Source organism: Monodon monoceros, unplaced genomic scaffold, assembly GCF_005190385.1.
Source record: "Monodon monoceros isolate NGI ecotype Baffin Bay Population unplaced genomic scaffold, NGI_Narwhal_1 Super_Scaffold_20, whole genome shotgun sequence".
Taxonomy (NCBI): domain Eukaryota; kingdom Metazoa; phylum Chordata; class Mammalia; order Artiodactyla; family Monodontidae; genus Monodon; species Monodon monoceros.
The window spans coordinates 100,088,914-100,103,630 of NW_021703777.1; positions in this window are offsets into that span (position 1 = coordinate 100,088,914).

Sequence of the window (14,717 nt, forward strand, 5' to 3'; positions counted from 1 at the left end):
TCCCCTCTACTGCCTGGCATGGATTCTCACAGCAAGCTCCCGCAGTTGGGGTTACTGACTCCCCTGGATATTTCAGAAGGGGAAAAACCGAAGCTCAGAGTTGGTAAGTGACTTGCCCAAGGATTTCTGGCAGGCTAGTCAACCACCAGCCCTGAGCTAGTTAGCATAAAGTTATGGTAACTTGCAGGCCCTTAGGTACCTCTGTTTTGGAGGTCCCAGCTCTCATCATAGCGAACTCTTAAAAAGAGCAACATCCCACACATTACATAGAACTTTATGATAAAATTGTTGAAAGGATTTTTTCATGATTTTAATTTTGCTTTACTTGGTTACAAGGCCCTAATTTATAATGGCTGCAATTTCTTAGGATTGACTGGGCGAACTGGGAAGTTCTTGCAAAGTGAGAAAATCTAAATCGTTTTCACATGTAATGAAACTTTTTAGGAATAATTAATTTAGCAACTTAATGATGTTGACACGGTGCTACCTTCTGTAGACCTTTAATTAAACATTTATTAGTTTTGCCTTTGCAGCTTGCTTTTATCGTGGTGGAGCCAAAAATTACTTACCCAGGTCTCCAACACTTTTGTTGGAAAGCCCTCCTCACAGCTTGTGAGTTGCAGGCTCTTCCCAAGGTTCCCCCCCCCCCCAGAATGGTCCCGCCCACGCCAGTCCCGCCCCCCGCACTCTGGGGGACGCTTCCCATCCTTCCAGTGTTAACGACTTCTAAGTAGCCAGGATTAACCAACTGCTAAGCAATGAGTTTACTCAGGGCAGGAACTAACTGTAACCAAGTGTCAACAACCCTCCTACCGCCGATAGAGGGAGGACGCTTGTCAATATTGATTGAATTGTGACTTTATCATGGAAGTGGGGGGCAGGATGTGAGATAGAAAGTGTTCCAGAAAAGGGGCGGAGAGTTCTGGTGCTGCCAGTAATGCTCGGTGTCCCCAGGGATGCCTCTGCCCCTCGCTGGGTCTCAGTTTCCCCTTCTGGGAAATGAAGATGGACCAGGAGATTTCTAACATGATGCTTCTTTCAGTGCTACCATTCTTCAACTGATACGGTTCATGGAGGAGACAGTTTGGTTTCACCCAAATGAGCATTATGGGAAGGGAAGATGCCAAGGTTGGCTTTGGCAAGTGGGGTCAAATAAATGTTTCCAACAGTGGTGGCTTGTGATTCTCTGCATTTTTTCTGGGTGCAGTCTCCCCACTGCCTCCCACTTTTCTTTGTATCCTTAGCAGATACCGAATGACCTTCTTGTGTTTGTGACCACCAGGCTGTAAGCACGCGTGCATCTTTACCGAGGGCCCGGCACCAGGCCTGATGCGTTCAGGTGCTTAATCATGGTTGTCAGGGAAGAGCACCTTTTCCAGATGAGGAAACCAAGGTACAAAGAGAGGAAGTGACCTACCTCGAAAACAATCCAGCTTCTGTGATGTTTCTGCACAACCTTCCCTGGAAGAGGAGGATTTTATATGTTTGCAAACTGGTGGAATTTGTTACCTGTACCCAAAGCACAAGCTGAGTGAGCTCACTGAGGGGCATTGTTTTCCTACCAGGACAGCTTTCAAGAGAGAAGACAGAGAACTTTCCTCACTTAGGAAGCTCAGCCCCATTCCTCCTCTAACCATCTTTTCTTTTTTTAATTAATTAATTTATGTATTATTCACTTTGGGTTGCATTGGGTCTTCGTTGCTGTGCGCGGGCCTTCTCTAGTTGCGGCAAGCGGGGGCTACTCTTCGCTGCAGCGCATGGGCCTCTCACTGCAGTGGCCTCTCCCGTTGTGGAGCATTGGCTCTAGGTGTGGGGGCCTCAGTAGCTGTGGCACGCGGGCCCAGCAGCTGTGGCTCACAGACTGTAGAGCACAGGCTCAGCAGCTGTGGCGCACAGGCTTAGTTGCTCCGTGGCATGTGGGATCTTCCCTGACCAGGGCTCGAACCCTTGTCCCATGCACTGGCAGGCGGGTTCCCAACCACTGCGCCACCAAGGAAGCCCTCCTCTAACCATCTTAACCAGAGGCTTCTGGCTAAAGGCAGCTGTCTGGGAGCCCCGGAGCCCGGGTTCTGGCGCCGACTCTGGCTCTGGTGCAAACATGCTTTGGGATTCAGAGCAGTCCCTCACCCTCTCTACACCTTTGTTTCCTTGGCAATAAACCAGTAGGCTGGACTAGAGCCGTGCTGCTCAAGCACATCATCTGAGGATGTTGTTAAAATGCAGTCTGATTCCGGTGGTCTGGGGTGGGGCTTTTCTAACAAACTCCCTGGTGATGATGCCACTTCTGGCTCTGACTTTGAGCCTTGGCATCAGGCACATGGAGACTGACGAACAGTTGCCCGGATTTGGGCCAGCGAGGGTAGTAAAAAATGTGAAATGATGCCAAGGGTCCTTTCAACCAACAGTTACAAAAATCATCATTGTCATTATCATCATTATCAACAACAACAACAACAGACATTTGTGCAGTGCATTTCCCTGTCCAGAGCAGCTGTCACATCCTTGAACCCAGCTGACCTCTGCATGCACCCTGGTGGGAGAGGAGGACATGGCTGGGGACTCTATTCAGACCTAGCCAGAGGATCTGGGCAAGAGCACAATAGCCCCCTAAACTATTGTTTCCCCTCGGCCCTTTGATTTTCTTAGCATTTTTTTGGTGTCTGCTCTCTGACCCCGTCTTCCTTTGTCTCCTAATGCTCCTCTTCCCGGTTCCTAATTCTCCCTTCCCCCAACATACTCATACACAATGTCAGGGGGAGAAAATCAGTGCATCCACCCCCAGATTTCCCACTTTTGATCCTCTCTCCCCTCTGAGCAAGTAGAACCCAGCCTCAGGGATTGGAATCTTGGCTCATTTCAGGGCAACCTGGGGCACATCACTTCACCTCCTTAATGTCCCTCTTCTTATTTGTAACAATGGTAATTTTCCTTAAAGTGGCATTTGTTGACACTATGCTCAGTGACTCCATCCTTACCATAACCCTGGGGAGTAGGAACTATGACTGTCTCCATTTAGTGGATGGGGAAACTGAGGATTTAGGGAGTTTACCGGCCCAAAGTCACCAGCTGGTCAGTGATGGAGTCAGGACATCAAACCATGGCTGATTGACATCAAAGATCACCGTAGATTCACATTCAGTTGTAAGAAATCATACTGAGAGAGCTAGTGCAACCTCTGTGCGGTCTTCCCTAGTGAAAACGTCTTGCAAAGCTATCCTATGATATCAATCAAGATATTGATATTGATGGAATCCACCAAACTTAGATTGCCTCAGTTTTACATGTCCTTATGTGTGTGTGTCTATATACACACACATATATATTTAGTTCTGTGCAATTTTAGGGTATTTGTAGGTCCATGCATTTACCACTACAGTCAAGACACAGAACAACCCCATCACCACAAGGACCCTTCGTGGTGCCCATGTATAACCATACCTACTTCTCTTCCCTAACCCTGCAACCACTAAATCTGTTCTCCAGATCTGTAATTTTGTGATTTCAAGAATGTTTTATAAATGGAAGCATACATTTATATGATTTTAGGGTTGACTTTTTTCACCCAGCATCATTCCCTTGAGACCCACCCAAGTTGTTTCATGGACTAATGGTTCATTCCGCCTCCCTGCTGAGTGGTGTTCCATGGTATGGAACCATTCACCTGCTGAAGGACGTTTGAGTTTCCAGTTCCTGTCTATTGTGAATAAAGCTGCAATGAACGTTTGTGTACAGATGTTGGTGTGAACACAAGTTTTCATTTTTCTGGGATGAATGCCTGAGAGTGTAAGGTCTTTGCTTTTTACCCCAACTTTTGTGGCCCTCCAGGTTGAATGCAAAGATAATAACACCAACCAAAAAAAAAAAAAGAAACAATTAGTGAGATTTTACTACATATTTGGCACTACTGTAAAAAATTTGCATGAATCAACTTACGAGTCCTCAAAACAACCTTAGACTTAGGTACTAGCATGATCCCTATTTTACAGATGAGGAAACTGAGGTGCAGAGAGGCTAAATAGTCTAAGGACACACAGGTTGTAAGTGGACATTCAGGCTGCTTCCCTGTCCTGGCTATTGTAAATAGTGTTGCAGTGAACACTGGGGTGCGTGTATCTTTTCAAATTATGGTTTTCTCCAGATATATGCCCAGGAGTGGGATTGCTGGGTCGTATGGTAGCTCTGTTTGTAGTTTTTAAAGGAAGCTCCATACTGTTTTCCATAGTGGTTGTACCAATTTACATTCCCACCAACAGCGAAGGAGGGTTCCTTTTTCTCCTCACCCTCTGCAGCATTTATATACTGGCCATTTGGATGACTTCTTAAATGCCTATTCAATTCCAATTTCAAAGAAATGGAGCTATCTATCTTTTCCTAAATGATTTATAAGAGTTCTTTATATATTTTGAAGATGAATATTTTGTGGGTATATGTAAAAAATATGTTTTCCCATTCTGTGGTTAGCCTTGTACTCTTATAATGGTGTCTTTTGATTAATAGAAGTTTTTGATGAAGTTTAATTTATCAGTCACTTCCTGTATGGTTAGTGTTTTCTGTGTACTATTGATAAATTACTACCTATCCCAAGTTCATAAAAATCCTTTTCTTTCTATGTTCTAAAAGCTTTATTGTTTTGGTTTTCCTGTTTTGGTCTGTGATCCATCTGGAATGAAATTTTGCATATGATGGGAGGTAGGGGTCAAAGTTCATTTTATTTTCCTATGGCTTTTCAGTTCATCAATACCATTATTGAAAGACTTTTTTATTTTTGCCAGCAGCATTATATTGGCCCCGATATATGTGGGTCGATTTCTGGACTCTGTTCTGTTTATTTCTTTATTGTCACATAATTACCAAAATGTTTTAATTACAGTAACAAAAAGACTTGCTACCTGGTAGTGTAAATCACCCAATTTTGTACTTACTTTTCAAGATTATCTTCACTGTTATCGGTTGATGGCAGTTCCATATGAGTTTTAGAACTTGTCAGTTTCCACAACAATCCTGTCAGAAGTTTATCAGTATTATTATTATTTTTTTTAAAATTAATTAATTTATTTTTGGCCGTGTTGGGTCTTTGCTGCTGCCCGCAGACTTTCTCTAGTGGCATCAAACAGGGGCTACTCTTCGTTGCGGTGCGCGGGCTTCTCATTGCGGTGGCTTCTCTTGTTGCGGAGCACAGGCTCTAGGCACGCGGGCTTCAGTAGTTGTGGTTCGCGGGCTGTAGAGCGCAGGCTCAGTAGTTGTGGTGCACGGGCTTAGTTGCTCCACGGCATGTGCGATCTTTCCGGACCAGGGATCGAACCCATGTCCCCTGCATTGGCAGGCGGATTCTTAACCACTGTGCCACCAGGAAAGTCCCTATCAGAATTATTAATCTTAAAAAAATTGCCTTTGGACTTTGTTGATTTCTTCTGCAAGTTTATTTTTTATTTCACTGGTTTCTACTCCTATCTTTATTGTTTTCTTTTACTTTCTTTGGGTTTAGTTTTCTGTTCCTTTTCCAGGTTTTGAGACTGAAAACTTAGATCAGAGGTCAATGAAATATTTACCAGATAGTAAATCTTTTAGGCTTTACAGGCTCTACAATCTCTGTTACAATTATTCAATTCTTGTGTTACAGTAAAAAGCAGCCACGATTAATATAGTAACAAATTGCAGTGGCTCTGTGCCAATAAAACTTTATTTATAAAACCAGATGGTGGGTTAGATTTGGCTGATGGACTGTAGTTTGCTAACTCCTGGTTTACATAAGTGATTTTTTTTTCTTTTTAATATTTATATTTAAGTTTATATTTTCCTATAAACTCTGTGTTCATTGCAGTTCATTGCATCCTACAAGTTTTTAATATGTCATTTCTAAATTATCATTCGGCTAAAAATATTTTTAAATTTCCTTTTTTTGTCCCATGAATTATTTAGAAAGCTATATCTTTTTTTTTTTTTAAATTAGGTCCTATCTTACACATCTCACAAAAATTAACTCGAAGTGGATTAAAGACTTAAACATAACACCTGATACCAGGAGCACTCCTAAACACTCCTGTTTTGGTGCTACCTGATTCAAAGCGATTTTTGCTCAAATAACCTCTTAAAATGTTTAATATGTCTCAGTTTATCTATTAACAGTTCTGGTATCACAAGAGGGAACCAAAGGAGGCCCCAAATGATCTCCCAGAAGCAATGATTAGTAACCAAGCATAGTTTTAGAAAGCTATATCTTAATTTCTAAACATTTAGCTGATTTCTTAGTTATGTTGTTACTGATTTCTAGCTTATTTCATCATGGTCAAAGAATATATCTGTACAATGATAGTCCTTTCAAATTTGTTGAGACTTGCTTTACTGCACAACACATGGTTTATTTCTGGAATCATTCCTTGTGCTCTTGAAAAGAATATGTACCCGGTGGGCTTCCTTGGGCTTCCCTGGTGGTGCAGTGGTTGAGAGTCCGCCTGCCAATGCAGGGGAAAACGGGTTCCTGCCCCGGTCCGGGAGGATCCCACATGCCGCGGAGCGGCTGGGCCCGTGGGCCATGGCCGCTGGGCCTGCGCGCCTGGAGCCTGTGCTCCGCAATGGGAGAGGCCGCAGCGGTGAGAGGCTCGCGTACCGCAAAAAAAAAAAAAAAAAAAGAGTATGTACCCGGAAGTTGTTGGCTACAGTGCTTTATATATTTTTGTTGGCTCAAGTTCATTAATTATGTTGTTCAGGTCTTTTATATCTACTGAATTTTTGCCTGTTTTTTCTTTCAGTAACTGAAAGAGGTATGTTATATTTTCCACTATGAGTATGGATTTGATTATTTCTTTTTTTTTCAGTTTATGTTTTATTATCTTGAGGCTATGTTATTAGCTGTGTACAGCTATAAAATTTTTATATTGTTTTGCTAAATTGGCTCTTTAATATTATGAAATATCTCTAGTAATAAATCTTGCTTTAAAGAATATATTGTCTTTTTAACTATATGTTGTTAAAGACATGTAGCTATCTCTATGTCTATATGTTACTATGGTTAATAGCAATAACTATACTGTTAACATAATCAGCTTTTCCTATCCTTCTAATTTTAACTTTTCAGACTCCTTATATTTAAGGTACCTTTTTCTTATAGTCACGATACAATTGAGTTGTGCTTTTTTAGATATCTGACAATTTTTGCATTAATATAAAATTTTTTTAATTTATTCCGTTTTCTCTGCTCTGCTAACTTGTTAGTTATACACTCTGTTATTATTCCTGTACCGGTTACCCTAGAGAATAAAACACCCACCCTTGACCTATTGCATCTACTTTTGGATGTTACCATTTCCTAGATAATATTTTTGTATTTGTAGTTCCTCCATAAGGCAAGGGTCTGACAATACTTTCAGCTTATTTATCCTTTCTGCCTTTTGTGCTATACTGTCATGTATTTAGTTCTACATATATATTAATTCCCCAAATACATTGTTATTTTTGTTTTAAGTAGTCAGTATTTACTTATATTTACCAATATATTTACCATTCCCATTGCTCCTCATTTCTTTCTACCTTATTTGTGCTTCTATTTCAGATTATTTTCCTTTAATATATTCTTTTAGTGCTGCTTTTCTGACAGTAAACTTTCTAAGTTTTTATTTGTCTAAGATATCTATACTTTACCTCCATTTAAAAAGTGATATTTTCACTGGGTATGGAATTCTACTTGGCTGCTCAAAAGATGCCATTCCATTGGTTGTCTTCCATCATTTCTGTTGAGAAGTCTATTGTCAGTCTTATTGCTCCTTTTAAGATAAAGTATCTTTTAAAGATCATTCTCTTTGCTGTTAGTTTTCAGTAGTTTGACTATGATTTGCTGTCAGAAAGCCTGACTCTTTCATTTGATGTTTGACAGTGACAGCCTTCAAGCCCACCTCTCCCTCTTCCCCCTTTGTCCCACATCTGGGCAAGCTCAGAAAGCCTGGGTGCGTCTTCCCTTTGTGCCAGTGGGAAATTTGAACCACACAAGTCTGAACCTTGCGTGGGAAGCCAAATCCTAGCTCTGTCCTCTAATCACCATAAAAACTGAAGCCAGTCTTTTTTTCCGGGCTCTCTTAATCTCTTTTCTTTGTGTTTATCCTGCTTGGCATTTGTAAAGTTTCTTGAATCTGTGGGTTGATATCTCTAATAAAACTTGGAACAGTGCTGAGCCATTTTCTCTTCAATGATTGATCTTGCCTGCACCAGGGTTCTACAGAGAAACAGAACCAATAAGATATGTACATTATATATATACATTCTCTCTATATAGATATATATCTATGGATATCAGATTTATTAGAGGGATTTTTTAAAGGAATTAACTCACGTGATTGTTAGGGTTGGCAAGTCCAAAATTTGTAGGGCAAACTAGCAGACTTTGATTCTTTTTTAATAGATGCCAGTTTCTGGTGATTTTCTCCATCATTTCTTCTATTTTCTTAGGCATATTAAGCGTACTTATTTTAAAGTTTATATCTGAGAACTCCAATATCTGGTTCCTCTGTAATCTGTTTTCACTCTGTTTTTCTCTTTACTGTTGGTATTCAACCCTGTTTCTATCCCACCTGGTAATTTTTTATTGCATGCTGGAAATTGTGTATGAAAAATTGTAGAGCTTTTGGATGATATCATATTCTTCCAGAACAGGTTTAATTTTCTTCTTACTGATGGGTAAAGTATGGCTACGTCATCCTCATCCAGTCGTGTCTGGCCTATGTCCCATTTATCGTATTCTTAGAGTGTAGCCCTTCAGGGTTTCAACTTAAAGCCTGAGGTGTTTATTAGGAACACGTACTCTTGACTTACCCTGAACTCCAAATTTTGTTTCCCCAGGCCCACGAGACTGCCAAATTCTGTGCTTAGCCTCCTAGCAGATACTTTCTAGTTGGGTTCTCTGTGTCTCTCTTCCTGTGACTGCATAGTTTAGGATTTGGTACATTTCTTGTAGAGAAATAGAGTGCAGATTATAGCACTCACTTCTTCATGGCTCTCCATCCTCTGGTATCTTGTCCCCTCCACCAGGTGCTTGTTACCCCTGGAATCTAAATTTTTCTTTATCCTTCTAATCTCAGTAAGATGCTGCCTTATGTTCTGGATCGCTGCTTTTGATTCGGCCTCTATGACCCACATTGTGAAAAATACCCCAAGAGCTAATCAGCAGAGGATGTAACACTTATTTCAGTGTGTTTTTGTGGGGTCTTGATCTCTCTAGTCTGACCTGACTGGGATATTTTTGGATGACTTCAAACAACTCTTTCTTGTGTGTGTGGGTGTTTTTTGGGGTTTTTTTTTGTTTGTTTTTTGTTTTTTTGCGGTACGCGGGCCTCTCACTGTTGTGGCCTCTCCCGTGGCAGAGCACAGGCTCCGGACGCGCAGGCTCAGCGGCCATGGCCCACGGGCCCAGCCGCTCCACGACATGTGGGATCTTCCCGGACCTGGGCACGAACCCGTGTCCCCTGCATCGGCAGGCAGACTCTCAACCACTGCGCCACCAGGGAAGCCCCAAACAACTCTTTCTTTAAAAAAAATTCAGCCTTTATAGTTGTTCTCAGTGAGAAGTTTACTCCGAATACTTTTGTGTAGCTACTGTGTATAGCCAGACGCAGAGGAAATTTGAATTAAGTTTTGTATAGGATTTGCATAAAGAAAGTTGCTAACTCAGTGTGGGTTCTCTTCCCTAATGAAAAAAAGGTTAGTGGTTTGTCTGGACAGTGAGGGAGAAACCCCAGTGTTCTTTGCTTATTCAAGACATGCGGTTGTTCTAATTGCACTGAAAGGAGGTCCACATTTGAGAGTGAAGAAGGGACAGTCTCTCTGCCCTATATCAGTGCATAAGACCAGGTGGGGAAGCTTGAGACTGGCAGGAACTACAGAGACCAGCTGGGGTTCAGGGTCCTCTCGTGGATGTTCTTTAGTGGGCAGGAGAGACCTCTGAAATGGTGTTTTCCAGCATTTGTGCTTTCCTCAGGTTCCTAAAGGGTCCCGGGGATAAAAAAGGCAAAGATCCAGTAACCTAATTGGAGGACCGAGGCAGCCTGAGAAGAGGTGTATTAGTCCACTCCGGCTACCAAAACAAAATACTGTGGACCGGGTGGCTTACGGGACAGAAATATATTTTCTCAAAGTTCTGGAAGCTGGAAATCCAAGATCAAAGTGCCATTAAGGTTGATTTCTGGTGAGGCCTCTCTTCCCAGCTTGCAGATGGCTGCCTTCTCACTGTGTCCTCATGTGGCCTTCCCTCTAAGGGCTTGAAGAGAGAGAGCAAATTCTTTGCTATCTCTTCTTATAAGGACATGATTTCTATCAGATTAGGGCCTCACACTTAGAACCTCATTTAACCTTAATTATCTCCTTAAAGACCCTATCTCCACATACAGTCACATTCTGAGGTTCTGGGTGTTAGGACTTCAACATATGAATTTGCGGGAGGGGGGCGGATACTTCAGTCTGTAAGATCAGGGCTATCCATATCATGGTTAGCGGTAGAACTGAGGCTGAAGATCGGACATCCCCTGGTACCTCCCTGATCCCCAGTGATGAGCATCTTCTCATCAGAAGGATGCGTCTTCTCATATTTATGGCTTCTGTGCCTCACATAATAGCTGCTCAGCGAGTATTTTATGGAACTGAGTGACCCTAGGGGTCCTAAGTGGGATCTCTTCTTGGTACAAGATATCATTTTTCCCTTTCCTAATGTCAAAACTAGCCCAGAGAGAGTAGATGGTTGACCCACAACCACACAGTGAGTTAGTAGCAGAGGATGGGCTAGCACCCAGGTGTCCTGCCTCCAAACTCAGTGCCTACCTGGGGTAGACCTCTTCCACTCCTGCAGTCCTTGCTAAAATCAGAGAAAAGGGAGCAAATCTGTGAGTCAGGGAGTTGGCACCGACTCTTTCCTCTCACAGGATATTTGTGTTTAAATCTCTATGCCAGGCCAAGGAAGAGAAATCTAAGCCATGTGTGTGCACGGGCTCTGAAACGGCTGGGTAGGTAGTGGGCTGAGGCCTCAAGACAGGTCACACGGGGGAGGCCTGGTTTGCTTGGCTTCCTGATTTTCCTACCTCCAACCCTGACTTCATTTTGTGATACTGGGGTGTGCATCTGTGTGTGTGTCTGTGTGTGTGCAGAAATCTTGAAAGAGTTGGACTGGGTCTGTATATCTAACACTAAAGTGTTCCAGCTCCAAATCCCAATTGAAAAGCAGGCCAAACTAGGTCATGTCTTCATATCCAAGTTATCATTTAAAATAGTAAATGAAAGTGAAATGTTCCTTAAAATGTTAAGAAAAAACTATTTCAGTTTCCAGGATAGAGTTTAAAACAATACCGCCACAGAGCTAAGAACTTTCCGTGGAAAGGAGCAGATTTCTTACTGCTGGTGAAAGTTGCTGAGAAAGCTTCCGGAACCTTCTGGGTCCGGCTAAGAATGCCTTTTCTGATCTTGCTACCCACTGACTGGCTGGCATTTGGCATGTCAGTTGTCCTCTCTGGGCTGTGGTTTTCTCATCTGCACTGGTTTGTTCATGTGGAAAGATTACCATTTGTTGGGAGGCCCCTCTTCTCATTCCAGCACATCATCTCTGAGCCCACCTGTCATGTGAGTATTGTGACCCCCATTTAATAGGAAAGGAAGCAGATACAGAAAGGCACTCAGCTGTGAGTGACAAAGCTGGGAAACAATACCAGCGCTTTAGACTGCATGGTGCTCTTTGCATTCTTTGAGTAAGCAGGGCTGTGTGACCTTGGGCAAGTCAGCCAACCTCTCTGTACCTGTTTCCTCTCTGTAAAGGGAACCATAATCGTGTCCACTCTAGAGGGTTGCCATGAGGAGTGAGTAAATGAAGCTCTGATGGTGCTTGGTGTGTTCTCAGCCCGACCCAGAAGTCTCAGGAAACTTGCTCAGCAACTTGAACCACCATTTAGAGATCTGCTCCCTTCCATGGAAAGTTGTTAGCTTTGTGAAGGTGTTGTTTTAAACTCTATCCTAGAAACAGAAATAGATTTTTCTTAACATTCTAAGCGCTGAATTCAGTGTAAGCTATGGGCACTACTTCTACTGTCGTTCAACTCTGCGCTTTGGAGACAAGGCCCTATGGTTATAAGCAACAAGCACCAACTCTGGTTCACTTAAGCAGAAAGGCCACCTCTAGGATGATCGATCATCATAGCTCTTGGAATCCACAAAAAGGCCAAGGCAGGCTCTGGAAGGACAGGAATCAGGGCACCTGTGAGGGTGCAGGGCATGTGAGCGACAGAAGGTGAGGCCAAGCCAATGTTGGGCAACTGGCCCCAGCCGTCTTCTGAGTTACCTCACTCTGTTCCAGACCAAAGTCTGGGGGAGGGAGAAAGTAGCTGCTGTAACAAATTATCACAAACATTATCACAAACAAGTGGCTTAAATCAGAGCACATGGAGGGATGAATAGGTGGAGCACAGAGGATTTTAGGGCAGAGAAACTCTACTATATGATACTGTAATGGTGGATACATGTCATTATACACTTGTCAAAACCCATAGAATGTGCAACACGGAGAGGGACCCAAATGTAAACTATGGACTTATGGCCAACAGAGTAATTTGGCTCACGTGCCTACCTCTGGCAACGGCATACGATGGAGCCACTGCGGGGGCTTACAGCTTGCTGGGCCCCAGTCCCAGACTCTCTGACTCAGCAGGTTTGGGGAGGGCCCTGAGAATGTGCATTTGTTACAAATTCCCAGGTGATGCTGACGCTGCTCGTCCCAGAATCACGCTTCAAGCTGAGAGGAGGCAGAACTCCTTGACAGACGTTCTCACCCAGCCTATATATGGTGGGAAGAGAAACTTCCTGAAAGATCATTACGATGCAGAAGCTGGGAGCAATGGCCGCCAGATGGCAGGGACACGAATGTCCAGGTTGTTAGGGGCTCCTGCTTTGGAGAAAGTATGTGATGCAGTCATGAGGAAGGCGTGCTCAGAAATGATGGAGGAGGATAAAGAGAGGCTGGCAGAGATCGTGCTGGCCACTGAGACCCACGGGCTGCTGGGTCCTAAGTCCTGGCTGACTGTTCAGTTGCTTGGTCGCAAATGGTCCCATGGGAGAATGAAGGCTCAGTGGACCCCTGTTACATATGTCCCAGTGATGCCCTTGTAGGGACAATTTTACCTGGATCTTGGAGCCAGAGAACAAGCTGGAGGGAGAATCTGCTTTTAATTCTTAGAAACAAGGAGCCTGGATCAAATGACCTGTGGGACCAGCTGACTGGCCCCGTCTGCCATTCTCCTTGCTCGCATCCCAAAGCTAATGATGTCATAGCCCTGGGCTGCGTCCGATCTGTGTAGTTAGGTTGATGGGATTAATCAGCTCATGTTAACATGCTGATGATCATGAAATAAAGACGACAATTTCAATAGGATACTCGGGGCTGGGAGACTAAAGTGAAATCACTTGGACTTTTACAGAGGTCACGGTTGAATTATCACAAAACTTCCTTTACTCAAAGCAGGTGCTTATTAAGATTAATTTAGTGTGAAAAGTGAACCAGACTGAGTCTAAAAGACATTGTCTCCTCAATTATGGAACAGGACACCTCCTTATTGTCCTCTGCTCACTGAAGATGATTGTGTATTCCTCCAGGGACGGTTCAGCACTTCGAGTGCAATCCCTCTTTTGGGGATGCTCAATGAGATCTCAGTGTTCACACAGAGACAGGGTGCACAGAAACAAAAGAGAACAGCAACTGGGAAAATAGGGGCTGAAGACAGAGCCCATCTTTCTGCTAAAACTGTGCATTCAGCAATTTCTAGAGTTGTGCCTTGTCTGAAGACGAGAAACAGACATGGGGAAATGACGTCACCTTCTTCAGAGGTAGTAGACGCTTGTGTGATGATGGGTCGTGGTGACTGTCCGGGTCATTTGGGCCCAGAGGAGGAACTCTGAGAAGCGTGACTGGCAAGGATCACATTTATTGGATCCTTGAAGACTCTAACCTTCCTTCCAGACTACTGTAGAGCTGTCATCATCTCGAGCCTTTTTCCTTTCTTTTTTAAGCATATAAGATCCATTCCTCTTGTTTGTCTGTTTGTTACAGAAATGTCCCTTTTTAAAGATCTTTTCCCTTTGCTTCCAAGACCCTCTGGAGCCCTAGCTCTGATCCTACCTCTCATCCTCTCCTGTTCCCTTCCCTGCCTCCTCTTCCAAAGGTAATTCCTTGAATGTTGCTTTTCCCCAGGGCTCAGGTCTCTGCTTCTACTCACTGGAAACATTCCCTTCCCAGAGTTAGTTCATCCAGCCCTGTTTCAAATGGTTACTTTAAGCCTAGAGTTACCAGAAAGGTAATGCTACCTGCCTTAATAAAGTAAAACCCAGAGTCTCCCAGATTAGCCCTGAGAGGAGAATTCTCTTATTTTATTTTTTTGAGGTACGCGGGCCTCTCACTGTTGTGGCCTCTCCCGTTGCGGAGCACAGGCTCCGGATACGCAGGCTCAGCGGCCATGGCTCACGGGCCCAGCCTCTCCGCGGCATGTGGGATCTTCCCAGACCGGGGCACGAACCCGTGTCCCCTGCATCTGCAGGCGGACTCTCAACAACTGCGCCACCAGGGAAACCCTCTTTTTTTTTCTTAAACGTCTTTATTGGAGTATAATTGCTTTACAATGTTGTGTTAGTTTCTGCTGTATAACAAAATGAATCAGCTATACATTTACATATATCCCCATATCTCTACCTGCTTGCGTCTCCCT